This window comes from Dromiciops gliroides, chromosome 4 (assembly GCF_019393635.1).
Source record: "Dromiciops gliroides isolate mDroGli1 chromosome 4, mDroGli1.pri, whole genome shotgun sequence".
Taxonomy (NCBI): Eukaryota; Metazoa; Chordata; class Mammalia; order Microbiotheria; family Microbiotheriidae; genus Dromiciops; species Dromiciops gliroides.
In genome coordinates, this window is record NC_057864.1 from 48,671,653 (window position 1) to 48,692,240 (window position 20,588).

Consider the following 20,588-nt stretch of genomic DNA (forward strand, 5'->3'; position numbering starts at 1 on the left):
GAGAGACTTGAAGGCAAGGAGACCAAAGAAAAGGCTGTTGCAATAGTCCAGGCAAGAGATAATATGGGCCTGAACTAAAACTGTGTGCAGGAAGAGGAACTAATGGGAAACCCTACTAGAGAAGGGAGTTCACTGGCTGACTTTCAGCACATTAGCCACATATACCAATTAGAAACTTTCACTTGCTTTTTGTTAGGAGAGGTGCCTCAGCTACCCTAGAAAGACCTTTTGTTTTTGTAGGTTCCATTTTTCTCCTTCTTAAAACTATGCCAACCAATATTTGCATGTTTCTGAAAGGGCAGCAGACTTCGTCTCTGAGCCTCTGACAACCCTTGGAACTCCACTGGCTGTCACCCCTGCTCACAGGTCCCTTTACATTTCAGATCACCTAGGGCTAGAAGTGACCCCTTCGACTGGCAAGAGGTTGCTGGCATATTTTTCCTCCTGGCTTTTACATGAAAGGTATAACATATCTCCTTTCGAGGTATAATGTGTTTCTTTTAGAAGTCAGACCGCCAAAAGGGGAATTTTTATCAATGGCTTTTTAAAAATCAGAGACTTGGATGAAAATACAAATCTGGGGATGACATGATGCTGGAAGGGAGAGTTAATTCACTAGGGACAGAGTCGAGATCCACAAAGGTCTTGACAGGCTGGAATGATGAGCCCAATCTAACGGGATGGCATTTAACAGAAATAACATGGTTACTAGGCAGATAGATCAGGGAAATGCTGCAGAAATAACATCCAGAGATCTCAGCACAGCAATTGACAAAGCTCCTCATAATATTCTTGTACAAAAGATGGACGGAGATGGAGGACAAGTGGATTCAAAACTGAAATAAGTACCAGATCCAAAGAGTATTGATAAAGGGACTGATGTTAGCTGAGAGTCTTTGGTGGAGTGTCCTCACTCGACATTGTTTATGGATGAACAAGGAGACAGTCTTAGAATGCTTTGTGGCTTTCAGGATAATAACAGGAGAGGGGCTGGGACTGGGATTTCACTGGCACAGGGAAGTGCTGGGTGAGGAATTTCCCTCTTCCAGGGTAGGTCAGTACTTTCTCTGCAATTTGTAGTCTTAGAAGAGTTGCCTAGAACAAAGCTTCTTAAACTGTGGGTCACAGCCCCATGTGGAGTGGAGTAACTGAAGGGGGGAAGTTGCAAATAATGTGGCAATAGTAAAAAGTTGTGCATACCTATTTTATATACCTATGTACCTGGGGTCACCAAAAAGTTTCTCAGGCAAAAAGGGGTTGCGAGTGGAAAAAGTTTAAGAAGCCCTGGCCTAGAGCACAGAAAGGTTAAGAGACTTGTCCAGGATCAGATGGCCAGCATATATTAGAGACAGAACTTGAACTCAGGCCTTTCTGACTCAGAACAACTCTATTGGATATAACATGAAGACCCTCAGGCTAGTAATGACTGACATTTAAATAGTGCTTTAAGGATTGTAAAGTGCTTTTACATATGTGATCTCATTTTATCCTCATAACAATCCTATGGGACAGCTACTACAGGGATTTTTGTTTTTTGTTTTTTCTGCGGGGCAATGGGGGTTAAGTGACTTGCCCAGGGTCACACAGCTAGTAAGTGTCAAGTGTCTGAGGCCGGATTTGAACTCAGGTACTCCTGAATCGAGGGCCGGTGCTTTATCCACTGCGCCACCTAGCCGCCCCCTACTACAGGGATTTTTACTCTAATTTTACAGATGAAGAATCTGAGCCTTAGCAAGGTTAAATGAATTGACCACAGTCAAACAATTTGGAGGTGTCAGGGTCAGAACACTCGACCCCAAGTGGAGAGCTCTTTCTAAGACACACTGCTGTCACTCATGAAAAGCAAAAATGGGATGCGTATCAGGTATGTTGGATGACAGGACCAAGATCTACAAAGGCCAGTGTGATGGGCTCTATGTGATCATGACGGGGCATTAGAAAGGATGGGAAACTGAAATGAGGAAGACCAGTTTGGTGGCTATTTTAAGAGTCTAGTCAAGAAGAAATGAAGGCCTGACCTGGGGAGTGATGGGATGACAGGCATTAACAACAATAGCTAGCATTCAGGTAGTACTTTAAGGTTCACAAGGAAGTTTATTCATATTATCTCATTTGATCCTCATAACAACACCATGGAAGTAGTTAGTATTATTATTTCTATTTTACAGATAGGGAAACTGAGGCATAGAGGTTAAGTGACTTGCCCCCGATCACAAAGCTAGTTAAATGTCTCAAATAAGATTTGAATTCAGGTCTCCCTAAGTCCTGATAAGTATCCACTGTACCAACTAGCTCCCTGTTCAGTTCTAGGGAGAAATGAGGAAATGAGATATTAATCTGGAGGAGGAATCTTGGAGTCATTATAGCCTAGCTCAATGAGAAATGGCATTGTGGGAGCCCCAAGCTATAAAGTAATGAACTATTAGCATTATGTAATGAAGAGAAAAATGAGAATAGCTAACATAAATTCCTTTTAGAATTTATATATAGGCATAGGATATTCAGGTATTTGATACAGGTATAGGATAAACTAGTCTCTTTCCCACTGCTTTTAGATACGAGAGCACAATTCTGGGTTTTGTAGAAGATGACATTTGTCACAGCTGCCAGTTTAATCTTCCTAATCTATTGCTTTGATCATAACATTCCTCTACTTGAAAGCTTTTGGCAGCTTCTTATTGCCTATCAAATAACATTTAAGCTAGCTATCCAGGCATTTGAGGCTTTCTAAAATATAACCACAACCTAGTTCTCTAGCCTTGTCTCATGGTATTTCTCCTTCATGTACCATGGCATCCAATCCCACTTGACCCATTATCAACCTTCTGGCTCATTCTGCCCTTTACTTTTGCTCAAACTGTCCTCACATACATAGTGACCTCAATCTCTTTCTGTTAAAATTCCTACCTTACTTCCAAATGAAACCAAAGTTCTATCTGCCTATAGAACAAAGCCAAAAAAGATCTCTCCCTTTTCAAACTCCTCATAGCAAGCTGTCTAGACCTTTCTTTTATATTTACTATATTCTGCCACTGCCCATAGGCATATGATTACAGGTCTTATCTCCTATATTGAATTGTAAGCTTCTTGAGGGCAAGCTCTGTGCCTTGATGTTCTTAACCTTATATACTTTATAGGTTTACATACTGAATTTGATTGAATCATTTTCTAGACGTAATGAGAGATTTGTGGCATTCACTTCCCTTTCTGTGTAATTCCCTTTTCTAGCCTGGTCTCCTTTGTAACCAAGGACATTTATTTACAAGCATGCTATGCAGGGTTCAGGGATGACCTTGAGGGGCAAAACAAAATATGCATAAGGAGATATATACATAACTTGGTCTTCTGTCTGTCCAGTTCGAGTCAAATCTCCAAAGTCACACAGTCCTGACCTGGTCTTCAAAATTACTAAATAATTGAGAAAATGAAAATGTTTCATTTTTCCTTACTTCCCCCCCCTTTCTAATTAACATTTGCTTTCTTTGCCTCTTCCAAAACTGTACTCCACTTAAAAGAGAAAAAAGAAAGCAACAGATATGCATTTGTTCCATCAATAAATCCTTTTCCTTCCTCCTATAAATTTAGAACTTTACTTTGTTCTTAGGGGAAAATGGAGGATAGATTATTTACCTGGGTCTAGTCGGCTTCATGTTTTTCAAGACCAGATGAGATGTTCAGAGTAAGTGAATTGTCACCTAAGAGAAGAAACAAAGTGTTCCAATGAATTACAGATACAATAAGGAGATTACCAAGCTACTTCCCGGGTCATTGTGAGGATAAAATGGGATAATACATATGGACCTATGAGTTCATTGGGAAACCGCAACTGAGGAATTCCCTCTACCAAAAGGAATAATTATTATTACAATAATATCTAACTTATAATGCTTACTCTGTGCCAACAACTATTCTCTAATTATTGTCTCATTTGATCCTACACTGAGAGGTAGGTGCTATCATTATCCCCATTTTACAGATAAGGAAAGTGAGTCAAACAGAGGTAATGTGACATGCCTAGGGTCACTCAGCCAGGATATGTCAAAGGTGGGAATTGAACTCAGGTCTTCTTGACTTCAAGGACAGCCCTCTATCCACAAAGCTATGCTGCCTCTTGCTTAATTAATTAATAAAATAATAACTACATGATTTTGGTTTAATTTTTTGCAGAAAGCTGATCACATCAAGTAATTTAAATGAAATTTGTAAAGCATCCTCTCTATATTTCTGTCTTTACTGACTTTCTTAAAAACGTTGAAAAGAACATGGATGAGGACAGAGCTCAGCTTTAATTTTTACAGCAAAGCCTTTTCTTTAGTTTAACTTAATATGGACAAGATTCATTTGATTGAACATGAGGAGGGGTGAAGGATGGAACTGAGTAGGGGCAGTGATGTTTGCTAGGGGGAGATGACTGTAGTGAAGCAAAAACAAAAGGGGGGGGCCAAGAATGTTAGTGGCCCAAGAATAAACTGAGACAACTTAAAAGCAACAATGGTGTTTGGATGAGCTTTGTAAATGAGCAGCATGGCTAAGCCCAGGAGGGCAGAAAAGGCGCTCACCTGCCTGGGGAAAGGGGTTAATACAAAGATCAATCGCCCTCTTATCTTGTTAGCGTTTAGACAGCCCACTGATGCCACATGCTTACTCTGAATGTAAAAATCCAGGTTAGCCTTTGGAAAGCTGCCACTATCCTGTCCCGGAACCCCAGTTCTCTCTGCTCTGCCGGTAGGTGGGAAAGGGCCAAATTGTGACCCATGAAAAAATCCTGCACCTGTTCCTCTTGCAAAAACAGATGTAGGAGCAATCAGTGAGGAGACCTGCTGTAGGGAGTGAAGGGGGTGGGGTCGGTTGGTTTCTTTGTGATGAATATCCTGGGATTGGATGTGCTCATAAAGCTATCATTATAGTATGAAAAACGTTCTGGTTTACAAAAATAAAAACGGTAGGAGAATTTGTTTTTCCCTATGGGAAAAAATATCCCTGGAGTAGGATATGGTCATTTGATAAAAAATACAATGGTTTACCAGCTCATTTTCTTTTCTACAAAGACCATAACATATTTTCAAGAATCACTAACCAGAAATGTCCCTTGTCTCGTTACTTGATAATTGTTCTTTTTCTCAGCCCTCTGGTATAGAATTTTCATTTTGGTTCATTACAAATAGCCAGCAATGAAAAAGTCCAGAAAGAAAACAAAGAAAAAAGTATCCCAAAACTACTGACAAATGGCTACCCAATGATTAGAAGAAAAGGAGAAAATTTCTCTTTACATACACTGGTGACACTACTTTCATCCCTAGTTATTATTGCCTGAACTACTTTACTTTTTAACATATCTTCGCAAAATGTAAAATAACAGATTCCTTTGGATTTCTCCCCAACTTTCTTCTACAAGTTACCCTTCACTAGGAATTATTTTGATGAATTAGGAAAAAAAATAGCAAAATTCATTTGGAAGAACAAAAAATAAAGAATATCAAAGGAACTAACAAAAAATGTAAAGGAAGGAGGCTTAGCAGTATCAGCTCTTAAACTGTATTATAAGGCAGTAATTATCAAAACTATCTGAGACTGGTTAAGAAATAGAAAGGTAGATCAATGGAACAAAAGAGACATACACTTTATAGCAGCAAATGAATAGAGAAACCTTGTATTTGACAAGTGTAAAGACTTAATATTTTGGGATAAGAATTCATTATTTGTTTAAAAAATTATTGGGAAAACTGAAAAGTAATATGGCAGAAATTGGGCATAGACAAATATCTTATACCATTTACCAAGGTAAAGTCAAAATGGAGGCATATTCAACTTTAATGGGACCATTCCATACTATCCAACCTCTGTAATCAGAGAAGTATTCATTTTTCTTTAATTAAAATGTTTATAATGATTTATCTTGTTTATTTTTATATTATGCACATTTATTATTTATTGATGATTATTATTCAAGATATGAGTGGGTATTTTGGCTGCCGAGTCATATTTTCAATCTCGTCTTGAGTGTTTATAATTACTCCAGTCAAAAACACATTCCTGACAGTAAAAGCCAAGATAGATAAGAAATGGTCTAGAGATTTAGAAGTTGGTCATGGATTTTTTTTTTTTGGGGGGCGCGGCAATGAGGGTTAAGTGACTTGCTCAGGGTCACACAGCTAGTAAGTGTCAAGTAGCTGAATCCGGATTTGAACTCAGGTCCTCTTGAATCCAGGGCCAGTGCTTTATCCACTGCGCCACCTGGCTGCCCCTGGTCATGGATTTTTAAAGCAGGAAGATTGAGGAAGCTAAGAGATAGACTGAGTATTGCTCTACTTCTGCTCTCATCACCAAATGAACGGCTGTGAACATGGATCAATTGAGAAGACATTTGCTAAAGGGTTTGGGATTAAAGGACCCAATATACTACCTATGCCTCTTTATACCTATGTGACTTGATCTTTCTGGGCCTCAGTTTCCTCAGCTGGAAAAGGAGGTAGTTGAACTAGATGGCTTTTAACGTATGATGCTGTGATTTTTGGATTTCACTATGCCCCAGAAACTTTTTTATCCTGAAAGATTCCATTAGCACTAGAACTCTGCCCTTGGAACTCTTGCCTCAGATTGGAGGGCTCTTCCCAGAGGGTGCCTAGGCCAATTATCTTTCCATTTCCCACCAGGCTATTTTTCTCTGTATTTCTCTATCATGTCCTCTCACACCCCCTTTTCAGCTTCCTTTTAGGTTTTCTTCCTCATTAGAATGCAAGCTTCTTGAGGGCAGGGAGTGTTTTGTATTTGTATTACTAGAACTTTGCACAATGCCTGGCACATATTCAGTGCTTAAAATGCTTGTGGATTGACTGAATGATTTTTCAATCCCAGATCAAAGATTGAATCAAGTTTTGCTTTTGTGTTGTTGAGAAAGAAAAGGAAAACTGGCATTGGATTTCACAAAAAAGTTTTAAAAATTAATTATTAAAAACAACTGGCATTTATTGACATAATACTTGCACACATGACATTTCAAAATGGCTTGGAATTGGTCCAACCCATTGACTGGGTTTACTACTTGAGGGGCTTTGACTAAGTATTACCTATATCCCTGGAAGTTGGGAAAAATAATGAGATTAAATAACTTCTCACCTCTCTGATATAAGTAAATAGTGAAGAATACAGAATACTTTTATTTTTCTACCTGGGTACATGCTGATACAATCAGAGAGAAGGATAATGTACTATTTTGTCATTGGATAATTAGATTTTCTACTTGTTGAAAAGCTAGGTATTGGGGATATAAAGACCAAAAGAAATGAAAAAAAGAAATGGGGCTTGCCCTCAAAGAGTTCATATTCTAATAAGGGGATACAACAAGTATTAAGATAACTCTATCTAAGGTATACACCAAGTAATGCAAAAATAATTCCAAGATGGAAAGAGTGACAATAAATGGGTGGATCAGAAAGGGCCTTGAAGAGGAAGGGCATCTGAGCTATGCTTTAGAAGAAGCTAGGAATTCTACAAGACAGAGATAAAGATATGAAGCAGAGCTTCCTGGATCATAGTCATAGCATTAAGGACCAGAGAATCCTTCCCTGGTAATCTCAAACACCAGGAAAGTTAGTCCCCAGTCTTCAAAAATTTATGTGCTCATTGTTCCTTTTCCTTGGTGAGGGACTGGCTTCAATCCTTTTACATTGAAGTTTTGTTGAAATATAGTCCTTAGAGTTCACAAGTGGGACATTATCATAAGTGAAGGAAGACTATTGGATGATGATTGAGAATAGGTAATAATACTTAGCTTTTATATAATGCTTTACAGATGTCTCAATTCATCCTCCCAACAACCTTGAGAGGTAGGTGCTACTATTATCCCTATTTTGGAGACGAGGAAACTGAGGCAGAGAGGCTAGGTTACTCGACCAGGTGTATGAGATAAATTTGAATCCAGGTCTTCCGGACTACAGGTCCAGCACTCTATCCGCTGCATCACTTAGCTGTGGAAGCTGACTAACCTCCTGAATTTTGCTTAAAATAAATAGCAGTTCCAGCATCATTAGAGAAGTCTGTGAAGCAGGACTGGAGATGATTACAAAGGGCAATTCACTGGATTGTGAATGCTTTAAGCTCTCCTTGGTGAAACACAATTACAGAAACAGGGTTGTGGGAAGGTTGAGAGCAAACACTGTACTGTGGCTTACTTTGCTAAGGGAAGGAAGATTCATTTAAGAGTCCTTACTGAGTTACTTATTTCTTTGTTTGCCCCATATCGCAACAGTGACAAGATTTGTGCTTCAGTGAAACAACAGACTGGGAAATATTTGGGAGAGAGGCAGATTTTTAGCTTTAAAACAAAGTTCACATTTGGAGTCTGAGTGAATCAACATTAAGTATGAAGCTACTCCACCTTTAACAACATTTTACTGTGCAAAGGTAATTATAAGTGAGCACTCAGATTTGTGGTCGTAAATGTTGCCCCGAAAGTGATTGGCCCATCTTTTATTTTGTTTAAATGGGATCTTCGATTTGAAAATTCAGGGTTCAAGGAGTTTTCACTACTTCCTTGAGAGGTTCAATTGCATGAGTGCAAGGTTCAGTGGCTTCCAACCAGGATAGCAACTTAAGCATAACAGAGCCAGAATTACTTCTTAATGAGACTGAATCACGAACCTCTTCCCAGACTGACTTTAATAAGGGGGTTGGAGGGGGACCGAATGAGATTAAAATAAGCCAACACTGGCCAACGTGCTTCTGAAGCTTTCTTTTCCTAAAGTCAACTTCCATGGGTTCCCAGAAAAGGGTTCTCATGATCATAGGTATCTATTCAGAATGTCTTTTCAATCTCATCTCTACCTCTTATAATCTTTATGATCCTTCGAAGCCCACATCTGTCACGGACCCTTCCTGATCTCCTTTTGTTCAAATGTTTCTCCCTTGTGAAACAAACAAAACCAAATCACAAAACAAATATATATAGGATCAAATATCATAGATTTAGATCTTGGGGAGACCTCAGAGGCTATCCAATCCAAACAGATAAGGAAATGGGGACCTAGAGCTATGTATTTAGTCAAAAATTACACATGTAAAAAGGGATGGAGGCAGAATTTGAACCCTATTTTATTGATGCCAAAGATTGACTCTTTCTACTGTACAATGCATATGGACTGCATATGTGTGTGCTGTGTCCCCCCCTCAAAATTTCATGGATACCAGTGCTCCTAGAAGGCAAAGACTTCTTTTATATTCCCCCCTGTGTTCCCAGTGCCTAACATAGTGTCTAGCACACTATTATTATTATTATTATTATTAAATTTTTTTTGCAGGGCAATGGGGGTTAAGTGACTTGCCCAGGGTCACACAGCTAGTGTCAAGTGTCTGAGGTCAGATTTGAACTCAGGTCCTCCTGAATCCAGGGCCAGTGATTTATCCATTGCACCACCTAGTTGCCCCAAGAACATTATTATTAAGCAATAAATGCTTGTTAATTGGTTGCCCACTGAGTTGACCACCTCAAAAGACTATATATTCTTAGTGTACCTATCAGATCTTTGGAAAGGAAAACAGTTTTTGACCAAACAAGAGATAGAGTATATTATAAAATGCAAAATGGATGATTTTGATTATATTAAATTAAAAAAATTTTGTACAAACAGAAGCAATGCATCCAAAATTGGAAGGGAGGCAGAAAGCTGGGAAACAATTTTTGAGGCCAGTGCTTCTGATAAAGGCCTCATCTCTAAAATATATAGGGAATTAAATCAAATTTATAAGAATCCAAGTCATTCCCCAATTGAGAAATGGTCAAAGGATATGAACAGGCAGTTTTCTGATGAAGAAACCAAAGCTATCTATTCCCATATGAAAAAATGCTCTAAATCTCTAATGATTAGAGAGATGCAAATTAAAAAAACTCTGAGGTACCACCTGACACCTATCAGATTGGCTAAAATGACAAAAAAGGAAGATAATAAATGTTGGAGAGGCTGTGGGAAAATTGGAACACTAATGCATTGTTGGTGGAGCTGTGAGCTGATCCAACCATTCTGGAGAGCAATTTGGAATTATGCCCAAAGGGCGATAAAGCTGTGCATACCCTTTGACCCAGCAATCCCACTTTTAGGTCTTTTGCCCAAAGAAATCATGGAAGGGGGAAAGGGACCCACATGTACAAAAATATTTATAGCTGCTCTTTACGTGGTAGCAAGGAATTGGAAGTTGAGGAGGTGCCCATCAATTGGGGAATGGCTGGACAAGTTGTGGTATATGAATACAATGGAATACTATTGTGCTGTAAGAAATGATGAGCAGGAAGAGTTCAGAGAAACCTGGAGGGTCTTACGTGAGCTGATGATGAGTGAGATGAGCAGAACCAGAAGAACATTGTACACAGTATCATCAACATTGAGTGTTGACCTACTGTGATGGACTATATTCTTCTCACCAATGCAATGGTACAGAAGAGTTCCAGGGAACTCATGATAGTAGAGGATCTCCAAATCCAAGAAAAAAAAAGAAAGAAAGAACTGTGGAGTATAGATGCTGATTGAACCATATTATTTCTTTTGTTTTGGGTGCTGTTGGGTTTTTTTTTCTTTCTATTTTGAGGTTTTGCATCACTGCTCTGATTCTTTCTCTTGTAACAGGATTAATGCAGAAATAGGATTAATGTTATTATGTGTATATATATATATATATATGTGTGTGTGTGTGTATATATCTATATCTATATGTATATGTATAGAGATATATAGATATAACCTATATCAGATTACCTGCTGTCTAGGGGAGGGGGGAGGGAGGGGTGGGAGGGAGAAAAATCTGAAATTGTAAAGCATGTATAAACAAAAGTTGAGAACTATCTTTACATGTAATGGAAGAAATAAAATACCTCATACATTAAAAAAAAGAGTATATATTCTTTCAGAAGTCCTAAAATATCTTAGATGAACATAGAAAGGTGGATTTTTTCAGTTTGTAGGAGGACTAAAATGATAAAAGTTGAAGTGTTTAAAATACAAGTTTAGGGCTTTCAGAAACCAGTTAGAATTCTGTTTAAGAGATGATACTTACAATGTAATTTGAGGGCAAATCTCAGCTGACTAGGGGAAAATCAAAACACTTCCAAGGCATAGAATGACTACTTCCAGTTGCAAATGAGGACAGAGTAATTGATAGGGCTTTCAGTTTCCTGAGTGGAAATGCTGATATAATTGTCATAAAAACAGAACTAAACCTCAAATATTAACCAAAAAAAGAAATCCAAGAGAGAAGAGGAGCAACTTTAGAATCTTTAAGTACATAGTTCCCTTCATAGGGAACAGGTTGTTGAAGTTGAAAAAAAATCATGAGCTTTGCCCCAAAAGAGTTGGTACTATGGTGCCAACTCTCCTGTACATTATAAGTGTGATGTTGGTCAATGACTTCACCACTCTAAGTCATGGTTTTATCTTCTTTAAAATAAGGAATCCTACAAGCCCAGAGTTAGATGTGACCTGAGAAACCACCAAGTTCAACCAATAATTTCCTGCTACAACATTAGTGGAAGCACCTAGGTGGCACAGTGGATAGAGTGTCAGGCCTGGAGTCAGGAAGACTCATTTTCATGAATTCAAATCCAATGTCACACACTGACTAGCTATGTAACCCTGGGCAAGTCACTTAACCCTGTTTGCATCAATTTCCTCATCTATAAAATGAGAAGAAAATGGTAAACCACTCCAGTATCTTTGCCAAGAAAGCCCTAAATGGGGGTCATGAAGAGTTGGATATGACTTTAAAATGACTGAAGAACAACAATATTAATGATGAATGGTCATCCAGCTCTTTCTTGAAGTCCTCTCATGCAGAGAAATCTACAGCTTCTCAACTCAGCATATTCCTCTTGGAGACAGCTCTAATTATAAGCAAGTCTCCTTATTCCCCCAGCCCCAAACTAAGCCTAAATTTGTTTCTTTGCAACTGCTATCCGTTGTTCCTTGTTCTACCATCTGGGGTCAGGAAGAATAAATCTATTCCTTCTTCTACATGCCAGCCCTTCAAATACTTAAAGACTACTAATAAGACTTAAAAACACAACATAAGTAAAGGAGTTGCCTGGACAGAACCAACATATAGGATAGTTCTGTTGGCATAGCTTGGTCGATCCCTAGGATTATATTTGTAGTCGGGAGACCAGTTCTAGGGGACAGCTAGGTGGAGCAGTGGATAAAGTACCAGCCCTGGATTCAGGAGGACCTGAGTTCAAATCCGGCCTCAGACACTTCACGCATAGTAGTTATGTGATTCTGGGCAAGTCACTTAACTGTCAATGCCCCACCAAAAAAAAAAAAAAGACCAGTTCAAGTCCTCTCTTCTGTGACTTACTAGATGATCTTGGCCAACTCATTTAATCTCACTGGGACTCAGTTTCCTTTATCTAAACTATGAAAATGCTGAATCCCATTCAGCTGAAAATCTTGTAATCCTAATACATGGGGTGGTTGTGAGCAGCAAATGGGACAACATATGTACATAACTTTGTAACCTATAAAATGTGATCGAAACCTTAGCTAAGCTATAAATTCCATATATGTAAAGAGTAAATAGGAAAATAAACCAGAATTTCACTCCTACATACATTATCATCCAGCTATATCACCATTGTGTAGCTGACTTCTAAGAAAGTCATTGCTCCTCAAAATACAATGTTCAGAAATTTGAATATGCCAAAAGCTTTGGTTGCCCCACTTTGCAGTTATTATTTTTAGTGATGGCCTCAGAAAGGACAGTCATCATATTTTGTGAGCCATCTTGTCTTGATTTATAATTTAGATCTACAGAAATGATAACAGAAAGGGCAATTCTCATGAAATTAAAAACACAGGACACATCCAATAGGATGAATGACTGAATTTCACAGACTGTCTCTTGCTACAGATCCAAAGGACATTAATGGGCTGGGCTTCATCTCTCTACTTCCTCCTTTAATCAGCCAGATGACTTGTGCTCTATTTCCCCCCTTTCCCTTGGATGAGAACTCAGAGGCCCCCTAATCGAGTCTGTCTGAATACTGACATTACTGGGGATATGCAAATTTATGAGACTAAAGCAGTTGCTGTTTGCTTGGTGTGAAAAAAAGCATTTCTTCTTATAAAAACAGTAGGGAAAAATTAGTTCCCTTGTTTGTACATTTGTGATTCTTGGAGGCTGCTGATGCCTGCCTCATCTGTTCTTAACCCTTGTCATGAAATTTTCTTACAGAGGCAGTGGCAATGTCTTTGCTCCTAAGTCAAACAAATTGGCCAGCCTAAAGAAACCTCCCTGGGACCTGTATCTTGCCCATAGACATGTAATCAGTTAAAAGCCAAACCACAGGCATGAGTTGCACCCGATGCCTAGATAAACAAGCAGGTAAATGTTGGGGAACACATTTGGTGGCGGATTCTTACCATCTGGACTTGCTATTTAAAGGAGTGAATTTATAGACATTCCCTGGAAGGGGTAAAGTGTGGAAGGGAAAAGACCCAACAAATGACTTTGTTGGAGTGTATATATGTTAAAAATAGTAAGGAGATGAATTAAAAATGCTTCCCTGAAAGCCTAATCCTAATTTCAACAAGCATTTACAAAACCCCTACTGTGTGTAAGGAAGGTTCTTCCTATGCTAGACACTGTGGTTACAACTATTAAATCAAAAGGAGTTCTCACCCTTAAGGAGCTTATGGGTTTTTTTGGGGAGGGAGGGACAGGGAGGGTTTGTAACATCTACACATACAAATATACAGATGTTAATCTGAAGGATTACAGATTCTCAGGGTCTAAAGGGCCTCAGAGGTCCATCTATTCCAACCCTTGCCTGAATGAGAACTCTCTCTCTACCATCCCCAAGAAGTAATCATTCAGGCTTTTCTTTGAAGACTTTCAGTCAGACTTCTGAAGGCAGACAGGTCAGCTACTTTGGGGTATTAGCAAAGCGTTTCCTGATATTAAACCTAAATTTAACTCTTGTTAACTATGCAAAGAGAAGCAAAAACAGTTCCTGCCCTCAGAGAGCTCACATTCTAATGAGGCAGACACCATACAAACTACCATATCATTCTATCACCTATCTATCTATCCATCCATCCAAATATCTATCTATCATCTATCTATCCATCCATCCATCACTTATCTATCTATCTATCCATCCATCCATCCATCACCTATATATCTATCTATCCATCTATCTATCATCTATCATATACAGTATATATAATATACACCATATTATTCTATACTATATATACACCATACTATGCCACTATACTATATAATACATATGATATATACTACAGTACTATATAGTATATACTACATAGTATAGTAATATATTACACTATATAATAACAATAATAGCATTTATGTAGCTCTTTGAGGTAAGCAAAATGTTTTACTAGGCAGCCAGGTGGTATAATGACTAGAGCACTGGGACTAGAGTCAGGAAGACTCAACATCTTAAGTTCACATGAAGCCGCTGACACTAGCTGTGTGACCCTGGGCAAGTCATTTAACCTTGTTTGCCTCAGTTTCCTCATCTGTAAAATGAGTTGGGGAAGGAAATAGCAAAGCACCCCAGTGTCTCTGCCAAGAAAACCCCAAATGGGGTCATGAAGAGAGTCAGATGTGACTGAAATGACTGAACAAAAAGTGCTTTACACATTACCTCATTTGTTCTTCACAACCACCCTTTAGGGTAGATGTTATTATTTCCTCCCATTTATAGATAAGGAAACTGTGGCTGAGCGAGGTTTTATGACATGCTCAGTGTCACACAGCTAGGAACATTCTGAGGCAGGATGAAAACTCTGGGAAAACAGGGAAAAGACCAGCAATGGGGAGGGGAGGGAGAGCAGAAAAGTGTCCAGAAGAATGCAGGATTTGAGCTAAGTCTTAAAGGACAGCATTGCTCCTACTTCTGTTCTCTGGAACTAACCAAAACAAGTCACAGAGCCCCAGAATCTCAGGGTTGGCAAGGAATGCAGGAGCCATCTTGCCAAGGCCAAACCACTAAGTCGTTATCCAGTTTCTTCTTGAAAACCCACACTAACATCTAAGGGGACCAATAGAAAGAGGACCAGGAGCCGAGCCTAAGGCAGAGGTAAGGAGGGAGGTGCTTTTAGGTATGGATCACAGCCTGCAAAAACAAGGAGGCAAAAGACAGGGTACAAGGTTCAGGAAAGAGGAACTCGGCCGGTTTGACTGGAACAGAAGTGTGTTTGATAGGCTGGTGTGAGACTGTGAAGGGTTTTAAATGACCCCGGGTTCACTGAAGTGGAGGAGTTAGCATTTTATTCTAGGAACAGAAGAGAATCACTAAAGGTCCATGAGTGTGGGAGAGACATAGACTTGTGGTTTAGAAAGATGGTTTTGGCTGCTGTGTGGAGGACAGGGAGGACTGGAAGTCAGGAGTCCAATTCGGAAGACTGGGCTCCACTAATCTCCCCTAAAACTGATGAGACAAGAAAAGCTTCCTCATAAATTCTAACAAGATCTTTATATTTACATTACATATAAATACATGTACATATAAACAAATTTCTATATTTAAAAATTTATATATCTATAGGACACTTTAATTTTTTCCTGCAAAGCATTTGAACCGATATTATCTTATTAGAGATGTACCACAATCCTTTGTGATGGGATAGCGCTGGTATTATCATCCCCATTTCATAGATTATTAAATGGAGGCTCAGAAGTTTTATGTGACCCCCTTGGAAAGAGAATGGTAGGGTAGGGAAGAGGAAGAATTCAGGGAACTGTATTCTCAGTCCTCTGAGTCTACTCTTTCCACTCTGCCCAATTATGTATTTTTTCAAGTTCTTAGTCATTTCTGTCACTGTGGAGAAAGTTGCTGTAGACAAAATATTGGGGGGGGGGGTGGAAGAAGGGAAATGAGACATTTTTAGTTCCATTTCTGTCTTAATTCAATAAAAAGGTGGTCACTGAAGCCACATAGTATTACCTTGTAGCTTTGGGCAAGTCCCTTAATCTTTCTGAAACTCAGTTTCTTCATCTCTTAATTGGGATCAGCAAACTATGGCCTATGCCATATAGCCCATTACTTAAGAATGGTTTTTACCTTTTTTTATTTTTTTTTTTGCAGGGCAATGAGGGTTAAGTGACTTGCCCAGGGTCACACGGCTAGTAAGCGTCAAGTGTCTGAAACCAGATTTGAACTCAAGTCCTCCTGAATCCAGGGCTGATGCTTTATCCACTGTGCCACATAGCTGCCCAGTTTTTACCTTTTAAAATACAATACAATTTTATTTTAAAATTTAAAAATGATTCTTAGCTTACTAAGTGTACAAAAACAGGTGGAGGGCTGGATTTGGCCTAGGGGGTGTGGTTTGCCAACCCCCACCTTAGATAGAAGACAGCTAAGGTCCCTTCCAACTCAGACTCTGAGATACTCTGATGCTACTTCCTCAGGAATATATTTAAGGTGGCAAGAAAAATATTAAGCAGTTTTCCCTTCCTTACACTCCCAAAACAAATTTGAAAGTCTTTAAACCAAACAGATTTCTTCATACTTGTTAATCCTTTGTGCTGTTCCTCAAGTCCTTAAACTGTCAGCTCCTTAATTAAGTTGCCCCACCCCCACCCCCGCCCAAGCCTATTAGCTTCAGAGGAATGGAAAATGCTATTTTTTATATCTAATAACAGTTTTATCAACGTACTCAAAGCAGCTTGTTTAAAATCAATAAGCCAGTAAGCCAGTCTGGCTAGGATGGACAGCGAGTATCAGGCCCCTTCTTATAGACTTCCCGAAACCTTCCAGACTGATCATAACAATGACAATTTGTTCACCGATGCCATGTCATGTCACTTCTTTCTCCTCATCTGAATTTCTGATGACAATAATAGATTGTTCACTTTAGGAATCTCTGAGCTGCCTTAATCTTGGAAATACAAGGTAGGATTCTCAGACAATCCACTCCCCGCCCCCCCCCCCATCTTGTTCTTGTGACAGCATTTCAAAACCCTTTCAATTCCTTTTTCTTTGGCATCTTATGAATAGAACTTCTCACTGATGGACACCTCTCACCTAGTTATAATTCAACTTTCCAGACAGATTATAATTTAAGTGTTGTATCTTCAGTAAATAGCTATTATTTATAAATTAACCTGGAACACCCCCCCTCTCCCCATTTTTTGAAGTGCACGATGAAAAGGTGATTCCTGAAACGCTTTAGAATGAAAAGCAGGTCTGAAAAAGAAAGGAGAGGGGAAAAGAGGCAAAGTACCTTAATTATTTTTCTCCTTCCTCGGGAAGGAGAATGCTCAATTGTCCTTCTAGGACCCTTTAAGATGCTTTAACAAAGACGTCTAACAAGATACTAAATGCAAGACCAGAGTTTTCAAAGCCTGGTAGATCTATCATAGGAAAAATGGAGAAACCTCTAGGTAGAGCTAGCCTGCAGGTTCTAGCTCTGTTTTAATTCTCAGAACCAAAGGAAAATTGCTGTGTGTGTGTGTGTGTGTGTGTGTGTGTAGACAAGGTAAATTTCCTGGGGTATGGGTGCCTTTGAATCATGATGAAGTCTCCCAAGGACATCCTTTCATCCACTTGTAGATATTGATCATTGGAGGTGGGTGAGTAAATGGGGAGTGGGGAGAGGCAGGTTGAAAAGGAGGGAAAAACAATCAGGGTGTGGGAAGGACAGTCTAGTTATCCCAGTTTATGAGATTATAGCCTATATCGATTTTAGTTTCCTAATAGGTTATCAGTTATTAGAGTCAAGCACCTGCCACCAGTTAATTTGTAACCAGGATAAGCTCATTGTATCTGAGTTACTGTAGAGACAAGGAATTCTTCTAATACACATGTAGCCCTACTCTCTGATGGGTAAGATTGTCTATTATCTGAATGAGATAATGATAAGTAATAGTTGTGTTGTGATTTGAGGCCCATGAGGCTTCAGATCTGAATTGATAATTTATGAAATTCTAAAATTGTGAAATGGGGCAGACTTGCCTAGTTCTTTGGGTTCTTGTTGGGAAAGACCATGATGGTGGTGAGAAACAAGGCTGTATCATACTTGAATAAGTACAGAGGATTCGGGGGCAAAGAGCACAGAAAAGACCAAGGCAAGTGGCAGAAGGTTTTCAGAGGCAGACAGAGTAGGGACAGGGGATGGGACAAAGGAAAGGCAGAAAACATCATTCATAGATTAGAGTTGGGAGCACTTGGTAGCATGGGAGGTTTATAATTGGAAGTTTCATTTTTAGGGTATTTTTGGAAAACAGACTAATTCTTATCTGGGCCACCTTAGGGAAAGTTTGTTAACACGTCCAAATAATTTCAGAGTTGCCAGTGAAACAACTGTTTTACTATTGTTTCCCCTAGTAATGGATCAGAAAACCTGAGGCAGCTGGTGGTGCCATGGATAGAGAGGTAGGTATGGATCCAGGAAGAACCAAGTTCAAATGTGGCCTTGGATGTTTACTAGCTATGTGACCCAGGCAAGACAGTTAACCTTTGTTTGCCTCAGTTTCTTCAAATATAAAATTAGGATTAGAACCCTACATGGTTGTTGTGAGTTCAAATGAGAATATATTTGTAAAACTCTTTGCACAATTTCCAGTACACAGGAGGTGCTTAATAAATGCTTGCTAACCTATCTTGTAGGGTTGTTGCTAGAATCAAATGAGATAATATTTGTAAAAGAAAAAAAATGAGAACAAAACACCGACAGATAATAGATACTATATAAATGCTTTTTCCTATAAAGGATTATTCTCAGAATCCCTGGCATGACATTATTCCTTGATACAGCAATTAAAGATCATAGATTAGGAGTTGGAAAGGACCTCACAGGTCATCTAGTCCAACCTCATCATTTTACAGATGAAGAAACTGAGGCCCAGATTAATTAGGGGGACTTGCCTAAGGTCATACAAGTCTATGTTGGTGATTTCCTTTTGTTCTTTTTTAGACAAATAGGAAAGGTATATAAGAAATGCTAGGATGTACTTGAAAAAGTCTTAGATTTGTAGCCTAGATTTAATTCTAGGGCTACCACCTATATGACCTTGGTCTAATCCAGGGTTTCTTAACCTGGGGCCCATAGACCCACAAAAGATCTGAGGTCATTGTCCATTTGGATAGGCATAAAAATACAACTTTCTTTTCACTAACCTTCTAATCAAATTTAGCATTTCCTTTACTCATGAATGTAGGCAATAAAACACATTACATTCATGTTTGTAAGATTTTGAGTTTCAACTGTTTCTTCCTCCTTCCCTTCCCCCCACCCCTCCCCAAGAGAGCAAGCAATCTTATATAGGTTATACAGTATGATCATGTTAAACATATTTCCACAGTAGTCATTTTGTGAAAGAAGAATTAGAAGAAAAGGGGAAAACCATGAGAAACAAAAAACAAAAAACAACAACAAAAGCAAAAATAGTATGCTTCGATCTGCATTCATATTCCATAGTTCTTTTTCTAGATGTGGAGAACATTTTCCAAAATGAATCTTTTGGAATTGTCTTGGATCATTGTATTGCTGAGAAAAGCTAAGTCTATCAGTTGATCATCACACAATCTTGCAAAAATGAATGTTGAAATTATGTTTACATGTAATTGTGAAAAAATAAGATGCTATTAAGTGAAAAGAAAATAAAAAGAAACCACATTATAATAGATAGTATGTCTGACTTTCTCAATAATAGAAATCAGATATTTTCACATCTCATGATAGCTGTCGATATCTCAAAACATTGTATTTACTCATTACTTTGAAATCACTGTAGTTATTAAATTCATTGCTCAATATGAGATTACAAGTTTTTTCAAATATTTTGATACTGAATTAAAAAAAAGTTTCCTTTGTAATTGTATATATGTATATATGTCTGTCTATAGGTCCATGCATATATGCATATATGTATTTTTTATAGAATTTATACGCATATATACATGCATATACACATGCACACGCACAATATACCTGCATGCATATACTCACATGTACATACACACATACATACACCCATATGTATGTACATACACAGTGAATTTAAAACCATAGACTTGACCAGAGAGTCGAAAAGGGGTTCAAGACACACAAAAGGTTAAGAACCTCTGTTCTAATCATGTAATTTCTAGGGTTTTTTTTCTTCTTGTCTATCAAATGAAGGAGTTAGATTATCTGATTTCTAATATCTTTTTGCATAGTATATCTAAAGTTCTATCTAGTTTTAAATGCTAAGAAACCTATGATTTTGCTCTTTAAAATCTGGCTCCACATTATCTTTCCCACCTTATTTATATTACTCCCCTTTCGATGCTGACATTACAGCCAAATGGAAGACCAGCTGTTTTCTGAATTGGGCATGGCATTTCCTGGATGCCTGTATTCATGGTGGTCTCGCTCTAAGATTGCTTCCAATTTATCAGAAAGATAGATGGATAGATGGATGGATGATAGGTCAGTAGATAGATAGATAGATAGATAGATAGATAGATAGATAGATAGATAGATAGATAGATAGATAGATAGATGGATGGATGATAGGTCTGTAGGTAGGTAGATAGATAGATAATGTAAATCCTATGACCCCCCTCTCACAAAAAGCCTGGACTATAGAAA

At 38.5% G+C, this 20,588-nt stretch overlaps 1 protein-coding gene across 1 annotated transcript in view; it reads right to left on the reverse strand.

Moving 5' to 3' along the window:
- The window catches only part of ADGRL2 (adhesion G protein-coupled receptor L2), an 869,983-nt gene that overhangs the window by 660,141 nt on the left and 189,254 nt on the right, over positions 1–20,588 (reverse strand). Inside the window, exon 2 of the mRNA XM_044001737.1 lies at positions 3,631–3,695. The gene's annotated coding sequence lies outside the window, so the exon portion shown is untranslated. The remainder of the gene's footprint in view (positions 1–3,630; positions 3,696–20,588) is intronic.